The sequence below is a fragment of the Protopterus annectens genome, chromosome 1.part1 (genome assembly GCF_019279795.1).
Source record: "Protopterus annectens isolate FY-2018-M chromosome 1.part1, PAN1.0, whole genome shotgun sequence".
NCBI classification, from domain to species: Eukaryota; Metazoa; Chordata; order Ceratodontiformes; family Protopteridae; genus Protopterus; species Protopterus annectens.
The window spans coordinates 1,560,026,241-1,560,043,247 of record NC_056726.1 but is presented as its reverse complement, the minus strand read 5'-3'; the positions used below and the strand labels follow the sequence as shown (position 1 = coordinate 1,560,043,247).

Below are 17,007 nucleotides of genomic sequence, written 5' to 3'. Positions count from 1 at the left end.
TTTGTTAGGTCTAACCATAAAGCAGTGTCCTTTGAAATAAAACTGAAACCAGAGATCTCTTCCACCCAAGGTACCTTTAGAAGTTCGTTTAGACAAACTTACCTACTCCTTAGTGATACATTGGCAGACTTCAAATCCCCACCAACCCAGTTAATGCCACAGAATACACAGAAATATACACCACCACACTATACCAGCATGTAAGCAGCTGCATAGATGCAGCTGTACCCTGTAGGAGCAAGTGCAAGAGAAACCCCAGAAACAAACCCAAGTGGTGGAATCATGATATCAACAAGCTTTATAATAAAAAGAGGAGAGTTTTGTCCAAAAGTAAGAAGAGTAATTCCCAGAATGTTAGAGCCCTTATCACAGAAATAAACAAACAACTCAGGAGCTAAACAAAGTTCACCAAAACCAAGTTTTTGTTTCAACTACCTAAGCCAAAGAAAATCAAAAGGCATTTTTAGTTATGTTTGTAAATTCAAAAGCACACTGCAGCAATTTGTAAAGGATGTTACCTACACTGAGGTTGAAGTTGTAGTAAACCGACGGGCCAATAAATTTAGCTCTGACTTTACTTCTCTTTCCTCTCTGTATGTCCCTCAAGATATACATGAAAATGGCTTGCCTCCAGTGGTCACACAAGACCAAGTCCTAAAAGTGCTATAAAAAGCTAAGAATGCTGCATCAGTGGGTTATGATAATATCCCTGGATGCTCAAGTAGCATGAAGCACAATTTGGCCACACGCCTAAAAACACTGTTCAGTCTCAGCTTCAATACAGATTTTGTACCAAGCGAATGGAGAACAGCTACAGTCATTCCCCTGCATAAGGAAGGACCTTCCACAGAACCAGATCATTCCAGTCCTATAAATCTGACCAGTCTCATATGCAAAGCAATGGAAAGACTTATCGTGGAATTAGGACAATGGGAGCGTCCAACTGGACCCTGTCTCTGTTTAGATTCGGAAAAGGTCATCAAAGCAATGGATGAAGGCAGAATAGTTCACACCACATAACCTCGACCTGGCCAGAGCTTTTGACACAATTCCCCACTCAGGCATAATAGAAAAGCTAAGTAAACTGGGAATAAAACCCATGTCACCCACTGGATTGTCAGATGGCTCACAGGATGAGCATAATCAAAGTAGGTGAAGTTTTCTCCACCAAGTGACCAGTCACCAATGGAGTACCCCATTGTTCTGTGCAGGGACCTCTCCTATTTTGCTTCAACTTTTCTCAAGTAAAGGCCAATACCAAAGGGCTCTGGCCGACTAGGAGTAGTCCTTGAATCCCCAAGTAACTTAGCCACCCTGCAGGAAGGTTTGGCCAAATAAGTAACTAGTACCAGATCATGGACTAAAATGTAATATAAAAAAAATGCATTATTGTATCCTTTGGTAAGTCATCTACCCCAGAGAACTACAAAATTGACAGTGTACCCCTAAGAGTTGACCCAGTTCAGGATTTGGGCACTTATGTGGGCAGTGACCTAAGTTTTGACCAACATGTGTCTGTTGTAAGAAAGTCTGTATAAATGGCACGGCTTATAAACAGATTGAGTGTAACTCTAGGGATGTCGTTGTCCCCCTTTATTCAGCCTCCCCTTTATTCAGCCTTTAGTAGATGTTCATCGTGCATACAGCTGCAGTAATCACAGATGGGTTTTCAGCCGTCAGGCGGTCCCTCGGTCGGCCGAATTCCAAAGTCTTGGTCCGGTGTCGGTTGTTGTCGCCTACTCTTCTGACGTCAGGAAGGCCAGAGTATATAAGACACAGCCGACGCCATGTTCTTCAGTCTTTTTTGCCGCACGGTGCCCGAAGCAGAAGCAGTTCGCAAGTGCCGGTCGGCCACTCCTGAATTACGAAAATATTTGGAACCGAAGTCTTAAGTACCCCGTTGGGGAATCTTTTCTTGCCTCAGACCGATGACAGAAAAAGTTAATAATTGTATTTCTTGTGGGAAGCAAATACCGCATAAGGATTTCCATTCCCTTTGCATACCTTGTTTGGGCCCAGACCACGACGTCTCGGGCTGTCGCTTTTGCGCTACCTTCAATAAACGCACTATCAAGCGTCGGGCGGAGTTCGCCCAACACTTTTTTGGTAAAGCTTTTGACTATAAAATGTCGTCGGACACTCAGACTACCGTTTTATCCAAAAAACGCAAAGAAAAGGACCGACATGCGAGGCCCGCGGTCTCCACCGACACCACGCTGAAACAGGCTCCACGTGGTCCGGTTCTCAGTGAGACGCCTTTGCAGTCCCTGACTACCGACGACACTCCTTCGGCGGTGTCTTCTGTACCCGAGACCGCTGGGTCATCGGCCCTTTCCCAGACTACAACCGAAGCCCCAGCTTATGTCGAGCCTACTAATGTGGACAGATCTACATCCACCCATGGTGTATTTAGGCCTTCATCCTCTTTTTCTATTAAGGCCTTCACTAAATCCAAAGCAGCCAGGCATCACACTAGGCCTGCTGCACAAGGCCCATCTCCTGGGCCCATGCCTAAGAAACAGATGCTTAAAATGGCTGAGGATCTAATTACTCTTATCAGAGGTTCTCAGCCCCCTCCTGACAAGAGACCCAGAGTGGAGGAAGAATCCCCCTCTTCTGATCAGGGATCCATTTTATCAGAGCATTCTGATGCTGAGGAACACTCTTATTCCCCTTTTGAGGATTCGGATGCAGAGCAGTCTATTCCTTCTGTATCCCCCCCTGAGGATTTTTCTTTTTGGGAAACCTTGCACACCTTGAGGGAACACTTCCATTGGGAAGGACAAGACTTTTCAGACTCCAAGAAAAGACTTAGGGAATTTCTTTGGTTACCTCAGCACAGACCTCTGGCTATTCCCCCTGTTTTGGAGGTACTGGATGATGTTTATTCGGAGGCTTGTTTTAATCCTGATTCACTGCCTCCTGCACCAGTTAAGCCTGATAGATATTGCAGAGTACCCAGTTCTCACCACTGCCAAGAACCCACTTCCTGCAGAAAGGGAATCTAGATCTCTAGAAAGGTGGGGTAAGAAGGTTTATACCTCGGCCACCCTAGCCATGAGGGCCTTAAACTGCCAGTTTCATATGATTAAATATCCAACAGTTCCTGTTATCACAATTAAAAAACAAAATGTCTCAACCTGAACAACCAGATTTAAAGGAGTTACAGGATATGATGCATAGTGCAGAACAAGTGGGTAAACACACTTTACAATGTGGTTATGATGCCCTAGAGGCCTCCAGTAGAGCGGATGCTACAGGATCAGTCATTCGCAGACATGCCTGGCTTAGGGAACAAAATCTGCCTGATCATGTGAAAGCAAAACTTCTTGATGCACCTTTACAAAAGGATGTTCTTTTTGGTACTAATGCTGAGGATATAATGCGAAAAATGGAAGAGAAAGCCAAATCTATGCAAACTGTCAAAGCTTTCTTACAGGTCCAGCCACCACGATTTAGCAGGAATTGGCCATCAAAAAACTGGTCCTTTCCAGCCACTGACAAGTCCCAAAGAGGTAGATACAGACGCGGAAGGGGCAGAGGGCAATCACAAGGGTCATATAGAGGCAGACAATGGCAATCTCCAGCACCAAGAGGTGGTGAAGACAGTGCACAACAATACAAGAAGCAAACCCAATGACTCCCTCATTTCCATGCCAAGCAAGTCTCAACTGGCAGCACCTTTGGGAGGGAAACTAGCATTATTTGCAAGCAATTGGCATATTGTCACAACAGACAAACGGATACTGGACATTATAAACAGAGGCTACAAATTTCATTTTCACACTCTTCCAAAAATGAGAGGCATGCCAAACCTACCACAAAATCAAAGGGTAGAGGCACAACTGCAAATTTCAAAGCTCCTAAACATGAGGGCAATACAAAAGGTACCTACGCACCAACAAGGTCAAGGTTTTTATTCAAGACTTTTCCTGGTACCAAGAAAAGGAACCGACTGGAGACCCATTCTGGACTTATCCATCCTAAACACATTTCTACTTGTACCAAAATTCAAGATGCTCACATTACAGCAACTTCTTCCCATGCTGGGCAAGGAGTTTTGGCTGGTAACATTAGACCTCAAGGAGGCATACCTGCATGTCCCAATCAGACAAAGCTGCAGAAGATACCTCAGATTTCTTGCAGGTTCAATCCACTATCAATTCTCTGCATTGCCCTTTGGCTTATCTACTGCGCCCAGAGTATTCATCAAGTGCCTGGCATCAGTGATTGCCTACTGCAGACTTCAAGGGATACAAATTTACCCTTATCTGGACGACTGCCTGATCCAAGCGGACAGCAAACATATACTACTGGAACATCTGGCATATGTGACACGGTTACTGCTTTCTCTGGGATACACCATCAACAAGGAGAAATCAAAGCTAACACCTTCTCAGAAAATAACCTTCCTGGGTGCCAGCTTGGACACAAACACCCAGATGGCATACCTAACGCCAGAAAAACAAGGGCAATTATCTCAGTACTTCAAAATACTAGCAAAAAGTACCAGGCTTACTGCAAGGAAAATCCTGCAGGCTCTGGGATTCATGGCATCTTGCATTCTTCTAATCCCGTGTGCAAAGCTGCATATGAGGAAACTTCAATGGTACCTAAAAAATCTATGGTCTCAACACAGTCACAGCTTGGAAGCAATTATTCCAATAATTCCCTGTCTACAAAAGGAATTCCTATGGTGGGCACAAGCGTGTCAAGTAAACACAGGCCTCCCATTCTGCAAGCCTCAAGCAAAACAAGTCGTAACCACAAACGCCTCAGATTACGCCTGGGGGGCGCACATGAAGGACAGGTGCATTCAGGGCAGATGGTCCCAAAAGGAAAAGCACCTTCACATCAATCAAAAAGAAATGCTGGCAGTAATAAATGCAATTACAGCTTTCAAGGACTTCCTGCATCCAGGACAATTGCTCATAAGAACAGAGAACACCACAGTAATGTGGTACATAAACAAACAAGGAGGAACTCACTCATACCCCTTGTGCAGACTAGCCATGACTCTTTGGAACTTGGCTCTGGAAATCGAACTCCAAGCACAGTACTTGCCAGGGATGGAAAACACACTGGCAGACACTCTGAGCAGAAATATGACAGATCCACACGAATGGAAGCTACATCCACAGGTGTTTACGGAGATAGTCCAAGCGTGGGGGAGGCCAGATATAGATCTTTTTGCCTCCCACAGAAACCATCAATTGAAAAGGTTTTGTTCAAGGACCTTCCATCCAAAGGCCTGGAAAGTGGACGCCCTTTCATTCAGTTGGACAACATGGACAGTTTATGCATTCCCACCTCTGCCTCTTCTGCCCAAGGTGCTTTTGAAAGCAAGAACAGACAAACCGAGGATGATACTGATTGCTCCAGACTGGCCAAGGCAACACTGGTATCCACTCCTGAGGAGCCTAACACATACTCCTCCCTGGTCCCTGCCTCTAATACCTCTTCTGCTGACGCAGAACAACTACAAAACCCTTCACAGCCAGCAGAAAACACTCAACCTCACTGCATGGAAAATTCCTTAACACCACATCAAACTCTACTCTCCAAGGAGGTGCAGGATGTCATTTTGGAGGCCAGAAGACCATCTACTAGAAAAGCTTACTCCGCAAAATGGAAGCGGTTTTGCTGTTGGAATGAGAAAAGAGGGCAGGACCCTAGAAAATTGAACTTGCCTCAGGTTTTACAGTACCTAGCTGAACTACTGAGCAGTGGACTTTCATTTTCTTCAATTAAAATACACGCCTCAGCCATTTCTGCAGAATTCAACACGGATCCTCCTTTATTCTCACATCCACTCTTACGGCAGTTCCTCAGAGGGGCTAAGAATATAAGACCTCCAAGGAAACAACCAATACCAGCCTGGGACCTTAATTACATACTAGAAAAATTAACTTTGCCTCCCTTTGAACCTGCTGCTTCAACAGATCTACAATATTTGATATTTGTCCTGGAAAACAGCTTTTCTTCTGGCCATCACTTCAGCTCGTAGGGTTTCTGAACTACAGGCCCTCATGGCGGTGCAGCCCTTCCTCATCTTCCATCAGGACAGAGTTTCCCTTCGTACCAACCCATCTTTTATGCCTAAAGTGGTATCTAGGGTAGCCTTAAACCAAGCCATACACCTTCCTACCTTTTATCCTAACCCTCAAAACAAAGGGGAAAGGCTGCTTCACTTTTTAGACATCCATAGGCAGCTACGTTACTATTTGGACAGAACAAAGTCCTTCAGGAAATCAGACCAACTTTTTGTGTCCTTTGCCATAGGGGCTCCAGGGAAACCAATTACCAAACAGACCATTTCCAAGTGGATTGGCCACTGCATACGTTTTTGTTACTCCTATCATGGGAAACCTGTCCCTACTGGTATCAGATCTCACTCCACCAGGGCCACAGCCACCTCTACAGCCTTCCTCAGAGGTGTGCCTACTAAGGATATCTTGGAGGCAGCCACTTGGAGTTCTGTACATACCTTCACAAAACACTACCATCTGCCCTTATATTCCAGAACAAGAGCAGGCTTTGCCACTGCTGTTTTGCAGGGCATTCTGGCTCAACCCAGTTCCTCATAGTACCTACCACCCTATGCATAGCTTTGGGACTCTACCCATCTGTGATTACTGCAGCTGTATGCACGATGAACATAGTACAGTTTTGTACCTACCATAAATGTAGATGTTCGAGTGCTAATACAGCTGCAGTACAGGTTTCCCTCCTTCCTTCCCCTCTTGGTAAGGCCATGGGGCCTGAATACCTCTTCATACCTGCTGACTGGGTTATCCTGCTATGTTTTATTTGCTTACATTTGTGGATTAGCTTTATTTATGTATTGCCTTCCTTTTGGGGGCACCTGACATCTGGGGCAAGAAAGACTGAAGAACATGGCGTCGGCTGTGTCTTATATACTCTGGCCTTCCTGACGTCAGAAGAGTAGGCGACATCAACTGACGCCGGACCAAGACTTTGGAATTCGGCCGACCGAGGGACCGCCTGACGGCTGAAAACCCATCTGTGATTACTGCAGCTGTATTAGCACTCGAACATCTACATTTATGGTAGGTACAAAACTGTACTTTCAGTCATTGGATATAATGCCCCTTTTCGCATGTATTTGTCCAGACACATGCAAAAATTGGAATACCCCCAGCGATACCTTGCTAAAAGGATACAGGGCTTAAACATGTACCACACGGATCAACTCTAAACCTTGACACTATATTTAGTATCCTACAGACTTCTAAGAGGTGGTCTGGGTCGGGCATACAAGGCATCATTTAACTTCAATCACTTTAACCTGTACCTTATGATCAGCAACAAGTGGTGGTAACGGAAGAGGTAGAAAAGTAGGAAAGTGCCAGGAATTGATATTCACACACAAGTGTTACAGCAATTATCAGCAGCTGTCTACTTACACGACTGTGCTGGGAAATATAGAAGACTACATTGTGGCTGACCGACTGCAAAAGATCTACATTTGTAAAACTTTTGAAGAAAGGTGCTCTAACTTACTATGATAATTACTGCATGATCATTCTCATATCATATGCATCAATTCTTCCTCAAGATTATTCGGTGGAGATTACATCCATAATTGGGATTTAAATTGCCAGGCCTCAAAGCAGGATTAAGGAAACTGGGATAAATAAGAGATCATCATTGACGTGAGATGTATTGATGTGATGTGTTGTATTGGTTATAGCAAGGTCCTAGATTGTGTAAATCATGAAAAAAATTCAGGGCCACACTGAGAAGTATGGTCAAACCAGAGCACCGGAGGGTTCTCATTCACAGTCTTTATATCAATCAAGAAGTCACAGTTTGAACAGAATGAGGAAAAACAGAATAGTTTAGAATTGGTAAAGGTATGCAACAAAGCTGCATGCTTCCCCATAGCTTTCTTTATATGCAGAACAAGTCAGCAGAGAAAAAGGTTTTTTTGAGGAAAACCATGCTGTGAAAATTGGAGGAAGAATTATTGACAGTCATGGCTATGCTGACAGTACCTTGTTACTGGCTGAAACTGAAGATCTGAAACATCTGCTTATTTAGCAAAGTGAACTGAAAGTGGGTTTGCACTTTGCACCATAACTTGAAGAAAAAAGATTCTGGCAACTGGTAAAATCAATCCATTTGTTCTTTATGGAAAGGAAATAGAAAACAGTGGACAATTTCAGCCAGGCTGAATTAATAATCAATGATGAACTGATAAACAGTAAATGAATGTTATGATGAAGTGCTATTGGCAATAAGCCATAAAGGATTTAAAAAAAAGTTATTCAACTCCAGTGATATAGCTTTGCATTTGCAACATTGACTTGTCCAAGCTATGGTATTTTCAGGAATGTCCTAAAGATGTGAAAGATGGAAAGGTTAAACTTGGTTAAACTTTTTCTGGCTCTGCCAAGTCTGCTCTTCAATTTTTCCCTTAGAACTATTCTGCTTGCAATCTAAACAGCCTATACTCTATCTGAAACGCTCAGCACTTGCTCCTAAAGCATTTTTATACAGGTAAAGCACTCTTAAACAAAATAAAGTACTTCATTCACCTAAAATCTGTTGAGTACACATCTCCCTATAGGTCCTTTCTGACTCAGTTACACAGCAATCTTTTTCACTATTTCTAGCATCTCGAAGGGTCAGTTGCTGGCGTCCTCTCCTGTTCAGCTGGTGAATCTGGGAATCTTGAGGCAATGTTACAATTGCCTCATGTACACAGACAACCCTCTCCTCCTCCCAACAAATAGAAATATATGCGAGAGATGCAACTATATAGCCAAACTGGAGGCTGAGCTCTCTCAATTCAGAACTGGCAAGACCAGTCAGGAGGAGAAGGTAACCATGCACACCACAAACCCAGTCTCACATAGAACTATCACAACAGCAAACCAAACACATAAACACACAAAAACATACTCGGAGGCGCTGATTAAAAATCTACCAAAACAGAGGCCTCCAAAGCAGACACCCAAGCAACCACCACCTCAAGACATAGCACATGCAACACACAGTTCACAAAGTCAGTGTGCTAAACAGTCACAGCCCTTAAGGCCAAACAACAAGCCAGACACACTTGTAATAGGTCACTCCATAGTCAGACACACTGACGTCCTGCTCACCAGACTGAACAAGGAAAAGGTCACAGTAAGCTGCCTGTCGGGAGCTAGAATCCGCCACATAACACAAGCAACTCAGGTCACTCCACAGCAAGTACAAATATGACTCCGTCATTGTACATGCCGGTGTGAACGACCTGAGACGTACCTCCCTGGACTACATGAAAAGAGACATAGGCGAGCTCTCTGATTATGTAGCCCAGGCCGGTATGACCCTGACCCTGAGCAGCATCTTACCCTCACCAAGAATGATGCCACAGTACAAAGACAAAATGATCAGTTTTAACAATTGGCTTAATTACTGGTGTCATTCTAAGGGGATCCAATGTCTGTCTGCTTGGGATGACATGCTTGACAAGCCACGCTGCTTTGCAAGGGATAGCTTGCACCTGTCACCCCTGGGCTTCCGGATATTGGCCAAGGCTCTTGCCACCCCCATAGTGCCTTTTTTAGGCAAGGCTCAAATGACAAACCTACCTCCCTAGAAAACACAAGTGGAAAAAAACTAAGGGTAATGCTGCTCAATGCCAGAAGTCTAAACCTCAAGATGCACTCGAAGCCCTCCTCAGTATGGAGAACATCGATGTCTGTGCAGTGACTGAAACCTGGTTCAAGGCTCCTGAGAGCACCCCAGCACTATCAGGTTTTACCTCATACCATGCTTTCCGGCCCCAAAACTTCGACCGAACCACAAAAGGAGGGGGAGTATCCATTTTCATCAAAGATACCCACACCTCCAGGTTAGTGGCAACGCACGAAGCATCGGAGACTATCCAGGTGCAACTAACCATAGGCAAAACTGCCCTACAGTTTGTAGCATGCTACAGACCACCCTCTCAAACTCAGGAACCCCACTCAGCCTTCCTGAAGACACTGGAGAGTATGAATGTCTCTCCAAATACCATCATTTTGGGAGACTTCAACTACCCAAACATAGACTGGGAACATTACTCAAGCCCCAACACCCTAGCCCAAAGGTTCCTAGAATTCATAAACTCAAATGCAATGGAACAACTAGTCACCATTCCCACAAGAGGAGACAATATACTAGACCTGATCATCACAAACATGGGGACAAAATGCTCCACACCGGAAGTATATCCCTCTTTGGTAAGATCAGACCATAAATTAATCTCACTGGAAATCCACATCCCGCCCCCCCCCCCTGCACAAAAGACCACTGTGAAGAACTTCTCAAAAGCAAACTTCACACTTCTTAAGACTGAAGTGGTATCCTTCAAGGCCCCTGGGCCAGTGGAAACCACAACCCACACTGCTGAATCCTTTGCAAATGCCTTCTATGGGCGCCTTCAAGAATGCATGGATCATGCAATCCCAAATAAAACCAAGACCCATTCCCCCAAAGGCAGGTGCCCGGTCTGATGGACCCCAGCCATAAACAAACTTTACAACAGGAGGAGGAAGCTACTACATGACAGAGCAAAATCCCTAAAAGGGAAGGAGTCTCTGATCAGTACTAGCAAAAAACTACGATCACTCATAAAATCATCCAAGGCCAACTTTGAGAGAAAAATCGCAAAAGACACAAAAGACAATCACAAGGCCTTCTTTAGCTATGTTAGAAACCTGGGTGGAAACTCCCAGATATGCTCAGAGTTGGTCCAAAATGACACAAAATACACTGAACCCACTGACATTGCCAACATTCTGGCAGACAGGTTCAGTGCAAATTTTTCCTCCCCCTCCCCCCCCAAAAGGAGAAATAACTATCCCAGCAGAGTGTAGCCCCCCTAACATCTCAGATGCCCAGGTGAGAGCCGCCCTCTCTAAAGCTAAAAACACAGCATCAATGGGACCGGATGGTGTCCCGGACTGTGTGCTGCATGAACTCCAAGAGGAACTAAACCCACACATAAGGCTGCTGTTTAATCTTAGCCTTACTACAGGATACGTACCCAAAGAGTGGCGTACGGCAACAGTGGTCCCACTTCACAAAGGCGGTGCTTCTACGGACCCTGGAAATTACCGCCCCATAAGCTTGACGAGCCTGGTCTGCAAAGCTATGGAGAGGATCATTATGGAACTCATAAACAAAGACATTGGGGACCTACAGACATTGGATCCTACCCAATTTGGCTTTGTCAAAGGCAGATCCTGCCTTTTGAACTTGGTCGACTTTTTTGAAACAGTCACTAAGGCCATTGATGAGGGTAAGGCAGTTCACACAGCCTACCTTGACCTTGCAAAGCCTTTGACACAATACCCCACTCGGGCATCATAGACAAGCTCACCAGCTTAAATGTAAACCCATATGTCACAAGATGGGTTGCAAACTGGCTCAAGGACAGAACCCACAGGGTCAGAGTTGCTGGTGCTATGTCAGACTCTAAGCCAGTCACAAGCGGTGTCCCACAGGGCTCAGTCCTGGGACCCCTCTTGTTCGGCATTTATTTTTCCGAGGTACAGGCAAACATAGGAGGATTGTGGCTGACAAAGTTCACAGATGACTGCAAACTGGGCGCCATAATTGATACTCCAGCGGACACAAACATCCTTCAGAGAGGCCTCCTAGAAATGGATAATTGGTGCCAGAGCCATGGCCTTAAGCTGAACGCCAAAAAATGTATAGTCATACCCTTTGGGAAAAACAAGGTACCGACAAATTACCACATAGGCGGTAATCCATTAAGTACGGAAGAGGTAATCAGGGACCTAGGGACCCAGGTTGACAGTAACCTCTCATTTGACACTCACATTGCCAAAGTGGTTAGGAAGACCTTCTATATTGCCCACCTTATGAAGGGTTTCACATCTAGATCAAGAGAGGTCATTGTGCCCCTGTACTCTTCTCTTATCAGGCCAATGATTGAGTACAATGCCCCATTTGGGATGTATCTCACCCGACACCTGCAGCAGTTGGAAAGACCCCAAAAGTTCCTCACCAAGAGGATAAAGGGTCTTAAACATATGTCATATGCTGCCCGACTGAAAAAACTCCATCTCTATTCAGTCGCATACCACCTACTCAGAGGTGATCTGTGCCTGACGTACAAGGCCATGTCCAATCCTGAATTAATGGACATGCTCCACCTCAGAAAATCCAAATCCATCAGAACCACGATAACAAGTGACTTAAACCTCAACACAGAAATAAATAGGACGTGCTGGAGGGACAGATTCATAACCCAGAGGCTCCCTACACTCTGGAACAGAATCCCAGTCCATGTTAGGCAGAGCCCCTCACTGACTCTATTCAAGAGAAATCTCGACGAGTGGATGGGAGATCGTAGGTTTACCCCGGGGGTCATCTCTGTGTCACTACTAGACAGAGGCATAGTAAACTAAACCCTAAAAGGGCGTAGTATTCTCATCCTAAGGGGTGGTGTAAGCCACATACACTCTGGCTAGGCTTATAAATGCCTTAGGGCAGATAGCCTAGTACGAACCTATGAACCTATTAGAGAAACAAGACAGGAGGAAAATTGAATACTGCATTTACCATGGGCTGCCTGAAAAAGTAATCAGTCAGTGTTGGAGGAGATAAAAAACATAAGGATTCCTAGAAGACCAGTTGGCAAGACTTTCATACTTTTGGCATGTATTATGTTTAGCAAACAATTAGGAAAAAGGCATAATACTTAGCTGGGTCAAAGGTTAACATAAAAAAGAAGGGCCAGTAGTGCACAGGATTAATGCAGTAACTAGATAGTGGTAGATGCTTCTATATTCGTGATTATTTGACTGAATGAAGACAGGATGCAGTCTAGCACAACTGTCCATGGGGTCACAATGAGTTGACATTGACTTGATCAAAATGTCTGTTTGGTCTGGAAGATGATTATTTGGAAAGCACGTTGTTATTGTGCAATTTCATGCTTTTGCAGGAAGTGATTTCTGATGAGACAATGAAAGCTGCCTGTTGAAGAGTAGATTTGTACATCAAATGACTAGACATCAAGAGAAATACACTTAGGATTGTATTTACTTCCAAAAAAAATAGTAGCATACTCGATATGTGGATACGTTTTTCAGTGTTCTGCACCTGTTTTGCATACCATCTCTCATGAAATTCTGGCATGATGCCTCTACTGCCATCCAGGTCACCCTCATTCAAAAACTCCTGAAACACTAGATTGGGTTTGGGGATTGTGACCATTCAGTATTAATGCAAGAGTTTCGAGTGAACTCAAAGGGCTTTGGCTAGTTGTCATACTAATGACATCTAATGTAACCCAATGAAACCCAAGTAGTGCAACCCAAAATTGAATTCTCACCATCTCAGGTCATTCAGAACCTATTATCATTGCAAACTACAATGATACTGCAACACTGCTTATGATACATAAACTTGATTTTGTAAATATTAGACTACACCGATAGACCAGGGATTTCTGATGCATTTTACAATCCTGCTTATACAGTCACTTTGTATAATTCTATACCACCTCACAGTAATTTTTAGTGACTTTGTATTAACTTTCGTTTTTGTTGATTGTATTAATTATATTAATTCTTGCTGTATTTTTTATGTCTGTACATGGAGCTTTTCTCCCCGGGCCACCATTGAGAAAGGACTCATTTTGGCCCAGTGGACTCTCCCGGTTAACAAACTGCAAGTAAACAAATAAATAAAAATGTTCTCTGAACTTCAGGGTTGATATATCGTGATATGTCTGTGTGCAAGCTATTCATTAAAACTGAAGGAGTTGTTGAGCATTCCCCACTTTGAACTCCCCTATTTCATTCAACAGTTATGGCTTCCATAGTGAGATAGTTTGATTTAATTAATCTTTTTAACTTGTATGCCAAACATGAGGAGGCCTTCCTGCTCTCTGTCTTAGATACTGATGCTGAGGTGTGCCCTTGCTAACCTGAGCTGTTATCACTGACCTTGTTACAGCCTCCTTATGCAAGAACTTCAGAAGGTGGAATAGCTTCTGAGCCTGAATTACTTGAATTACCATGTGGCTTATGAAAATGCCACATCCGCCCATTGCATGCAGTCTTCATTACGTACATTATTAGTATCAGATGATATACAGAATGACTCACTAGCTACAGTGGATATAAAAAGTGTACACACCCCTGTTAAAATGCTAGGTTTTTGTGATCTAAAATGTGAGACCACAATAAATCATTTCAAAACTGTTCCCAGCTTTAACGTGACCTATAACCTGTACAGTTGCATTGAAAAACAAATCTGTTAGGGGAAAAATAATATAAAAAATAAAAAAACGTACACTGCACTGGTTGCGTAAGTGTGCACACCCTTAAATTAATACTTTGTTGTGTGTGCACACCCTTAAACTAATACTTTGTTGAAGCACCTTTTGAGTTAATTACAGCATTCACTCTTCTTGGGTACACACCTGCCATCAATTAATGAGACTCTGATTAACCCCAAATTAAGTTCAGCTGTCCTAGTAGGATTTTTCTGACATTTACCTGCCTGCTACAGCAAACGCCGTGGTTCATACAGTACAGAATATATCCCTTCACTCTTGTACTTTTGTTGCTTTATTTGGATTTGTCATAATTTGATGCCTTGCTAATTTGCATTTGTTTTATTTGCAGGTTGCATTGGTAAGCTCTAGGAGGGGTAGGTGGTTGTTTTATTTGCATTATAACTTTAATTTTATTTTTTTTCTGGCCTCCCTTGAGTTTTCAGGAGGAATTAAATCCCTGCTGTCACTTCATCCTAGCTCCTAACTTAACGTAGAACAAAGGGTGCCACTGTTAGATTATGAGCTAGTTGGTAACTCCTATTTCATTTAACCCGTGTGTGTGTGTGTGTGTGTGTGTGTGTGTGTGTGTGTGTGTGTGTGTGTGTGTGTGTGTCGTAATTTTGATTTGATTTGTTGGTTGCTTGGTATGTTGGTGCTGTTGTTTTTTTTTTAATTTTTTTAAATCTGTCAGGAGTTTAAAAATGGAACTGGCTGTAGAAGTGCAAGGAGCTAAATTACAGGTATTATAGGTTCATAGGTGCTTACTAGGCTAATGATCACAAGGGCCATTTTAAGCCTAGCTATGCATCCCAAATCTCTGGCAAATTCTGATACCCCTTGATAGGTGTAAGCACGGGCATGGGAGGTGAACCATTTACAGGTTACCTGTGTCCATTAGAGACATAAGATGCCAAACCAGGGATGAATTTCTGGTTTCCCATCCAGTTGTCCAAGTTGCACTTGAATTGGGTTAGGAAGGAACTCTGCTTCACATGGATGGCGAGCCTATTCCAGAGACGGGATAGTCTCTGGGATGCATACCTCTCTCTCCAGCAGGTCCTATTTATATCACAGGCAAGGTTTAAGTCTTTAGAATGGGTAATTCTGGTGCAGTTTGTTTTGTGGATTTGCAGGAGGTCCATCAGAGTGGGGTCTGACACTGCCCTGTATGCCAGGCATAGGTCTCCCCTCAAAACCTGTAGGAGACAGAATACAGGGATAGGGCCTTGAGGCGGTCTGCATTTACTTGTACCTTACCTTTTAGTAAGGAACCTCTGTGGACGTTCCAGTTGGTACATACCAAAGGGGACATTGTATTCAGTGTTAGGTCTAATGAATGCCAAATACAAAGGAACAATTACTTCCTTAGACTTAGATGCCATACCTTTGTTTATAAGTTGCGCAACATAGAATAATTTCCTCACCACTGTAGACACGTAATGGTCAAAGGCTAGATTACTGTCTGTGTGTGTCCCTTAGTCCCTGACTACTGGATCAACTCTAAGGGGTGTGTTGTCACTATGGTAGTTAACCAGGGATGGATGACTTCTCAAAGCATACTATTATGCATTTCTTGGCATTTAGTTTTAGTCCATGGGTTTGATGCCAGTTGTTTGTCTGTGTCAGTCCCTCTTGGAGAACATTTGTGTCAGTGTGAGATTCAGTGACTGCTCCTAATTTGCAATCATCTGAAAATTTAGTCAGCCAGAGACCACTGACATTGGCCTTGACTTCTGAGAAGTAAATGCCAAAAAGGAATGGTCCAAGGACTGATCCTTGAGGGACTCCACTTGTAACTGGCCTCTTTGTAGAGGTGGACTCCCCAGTTCTAACCTCCTGGGTCCGGTCTGTGAGCCAGTTGGCTATCCACCGGGTGACATACAGGTTTGTACCTAATCTCTTGAGTTTGGCAACAGTACCTGAGTGGGGTATTGTGTCAAATGCCTTGGCCAGGTCAAGGCAGGCGGTGTGAACAATTTTGCCCTTATCCATTGCTTTGGTGACCTTCTCAAAGAAGTCCATCAGGTTGAGTAGGCATGATCTACCCTTGACGAAACCAAACTGGGTTGGGTCCAGTGTCTGGATGTTTACTATATCTCTGTTGATCATCTCCATGATAATTCTTAACATGGCTTTACATACAAGACTAGTGAAACTTATGGATCTGTAGTTTCCCAGGGTCTGTAGATGCCCCACCTTTGTGCAGAGGGATGACTGTTGCCTTTCTCCATTCATGAACCACAAAGCGTGTTTGAGGCTACAGTTAAACAGTAATTCCAGAGGCCCTGATAGGTCATGTTTCATGCTATTTAGAAGGCTTCCTGGAACATTGTCTGGGCCCATTGATGCAGTGTTCTTTGTCTTAGAGAGCATTAAGGACCTGTTCCTTAGTGATAGTAGAGGGACATGTCTTTCTAATCTCATGTTGCAGTATTCATAACAGTAGGGAGTTGCTGCCTGCAGCGCCATCGTCCGGCCAGTATACCAAAGTTTTTTTAGCAGGAGGGTACGTGTGACGTCCCTACCAGGGCCATAAACAGATGTTCGGTATAAAAGTGACATCTGCAAGTACCCTCATCAGAATTTTTCTGCCAGTTCCGTAAGCAGATTGCGTTTCTTCAGATGACCGGTTATGATTCCATTCAAGACCAGACCGCTTCTTCTTTGACCAATACAGATAAGTGGCCTGTTGG

At 43.8% G+C, this 17,007-nt stretch overlaps 1 protein-coding gene across 5 annotated transcripts in view; it reads left to right on the top strand.

Moving 5' to 3' along the window:
- The window catches only part of RCAN3 (RCAN family member 3), a 488,354-nt gene that overhangs the window by 127,361 nt on the left and 343,986 nt on the right, over positions 1–17,007 (top strand). Inside the window, exon 1 of one of the 5 annotated variants that reach the window (XM_044083165.1) lies at positions 14,670–14,688. The exons of the other annotated variants lie outside the window; for them this stretch is intronic. The gene's annotated coding sequence lies outside the window, so the exon portion shown is untranslated. Of the gene's footprint in view, positions 1–14,669; positions 14,689–17,007 lie in introns of those variants that run through there. 5 annotated transcript variants of the gene reach the window in all.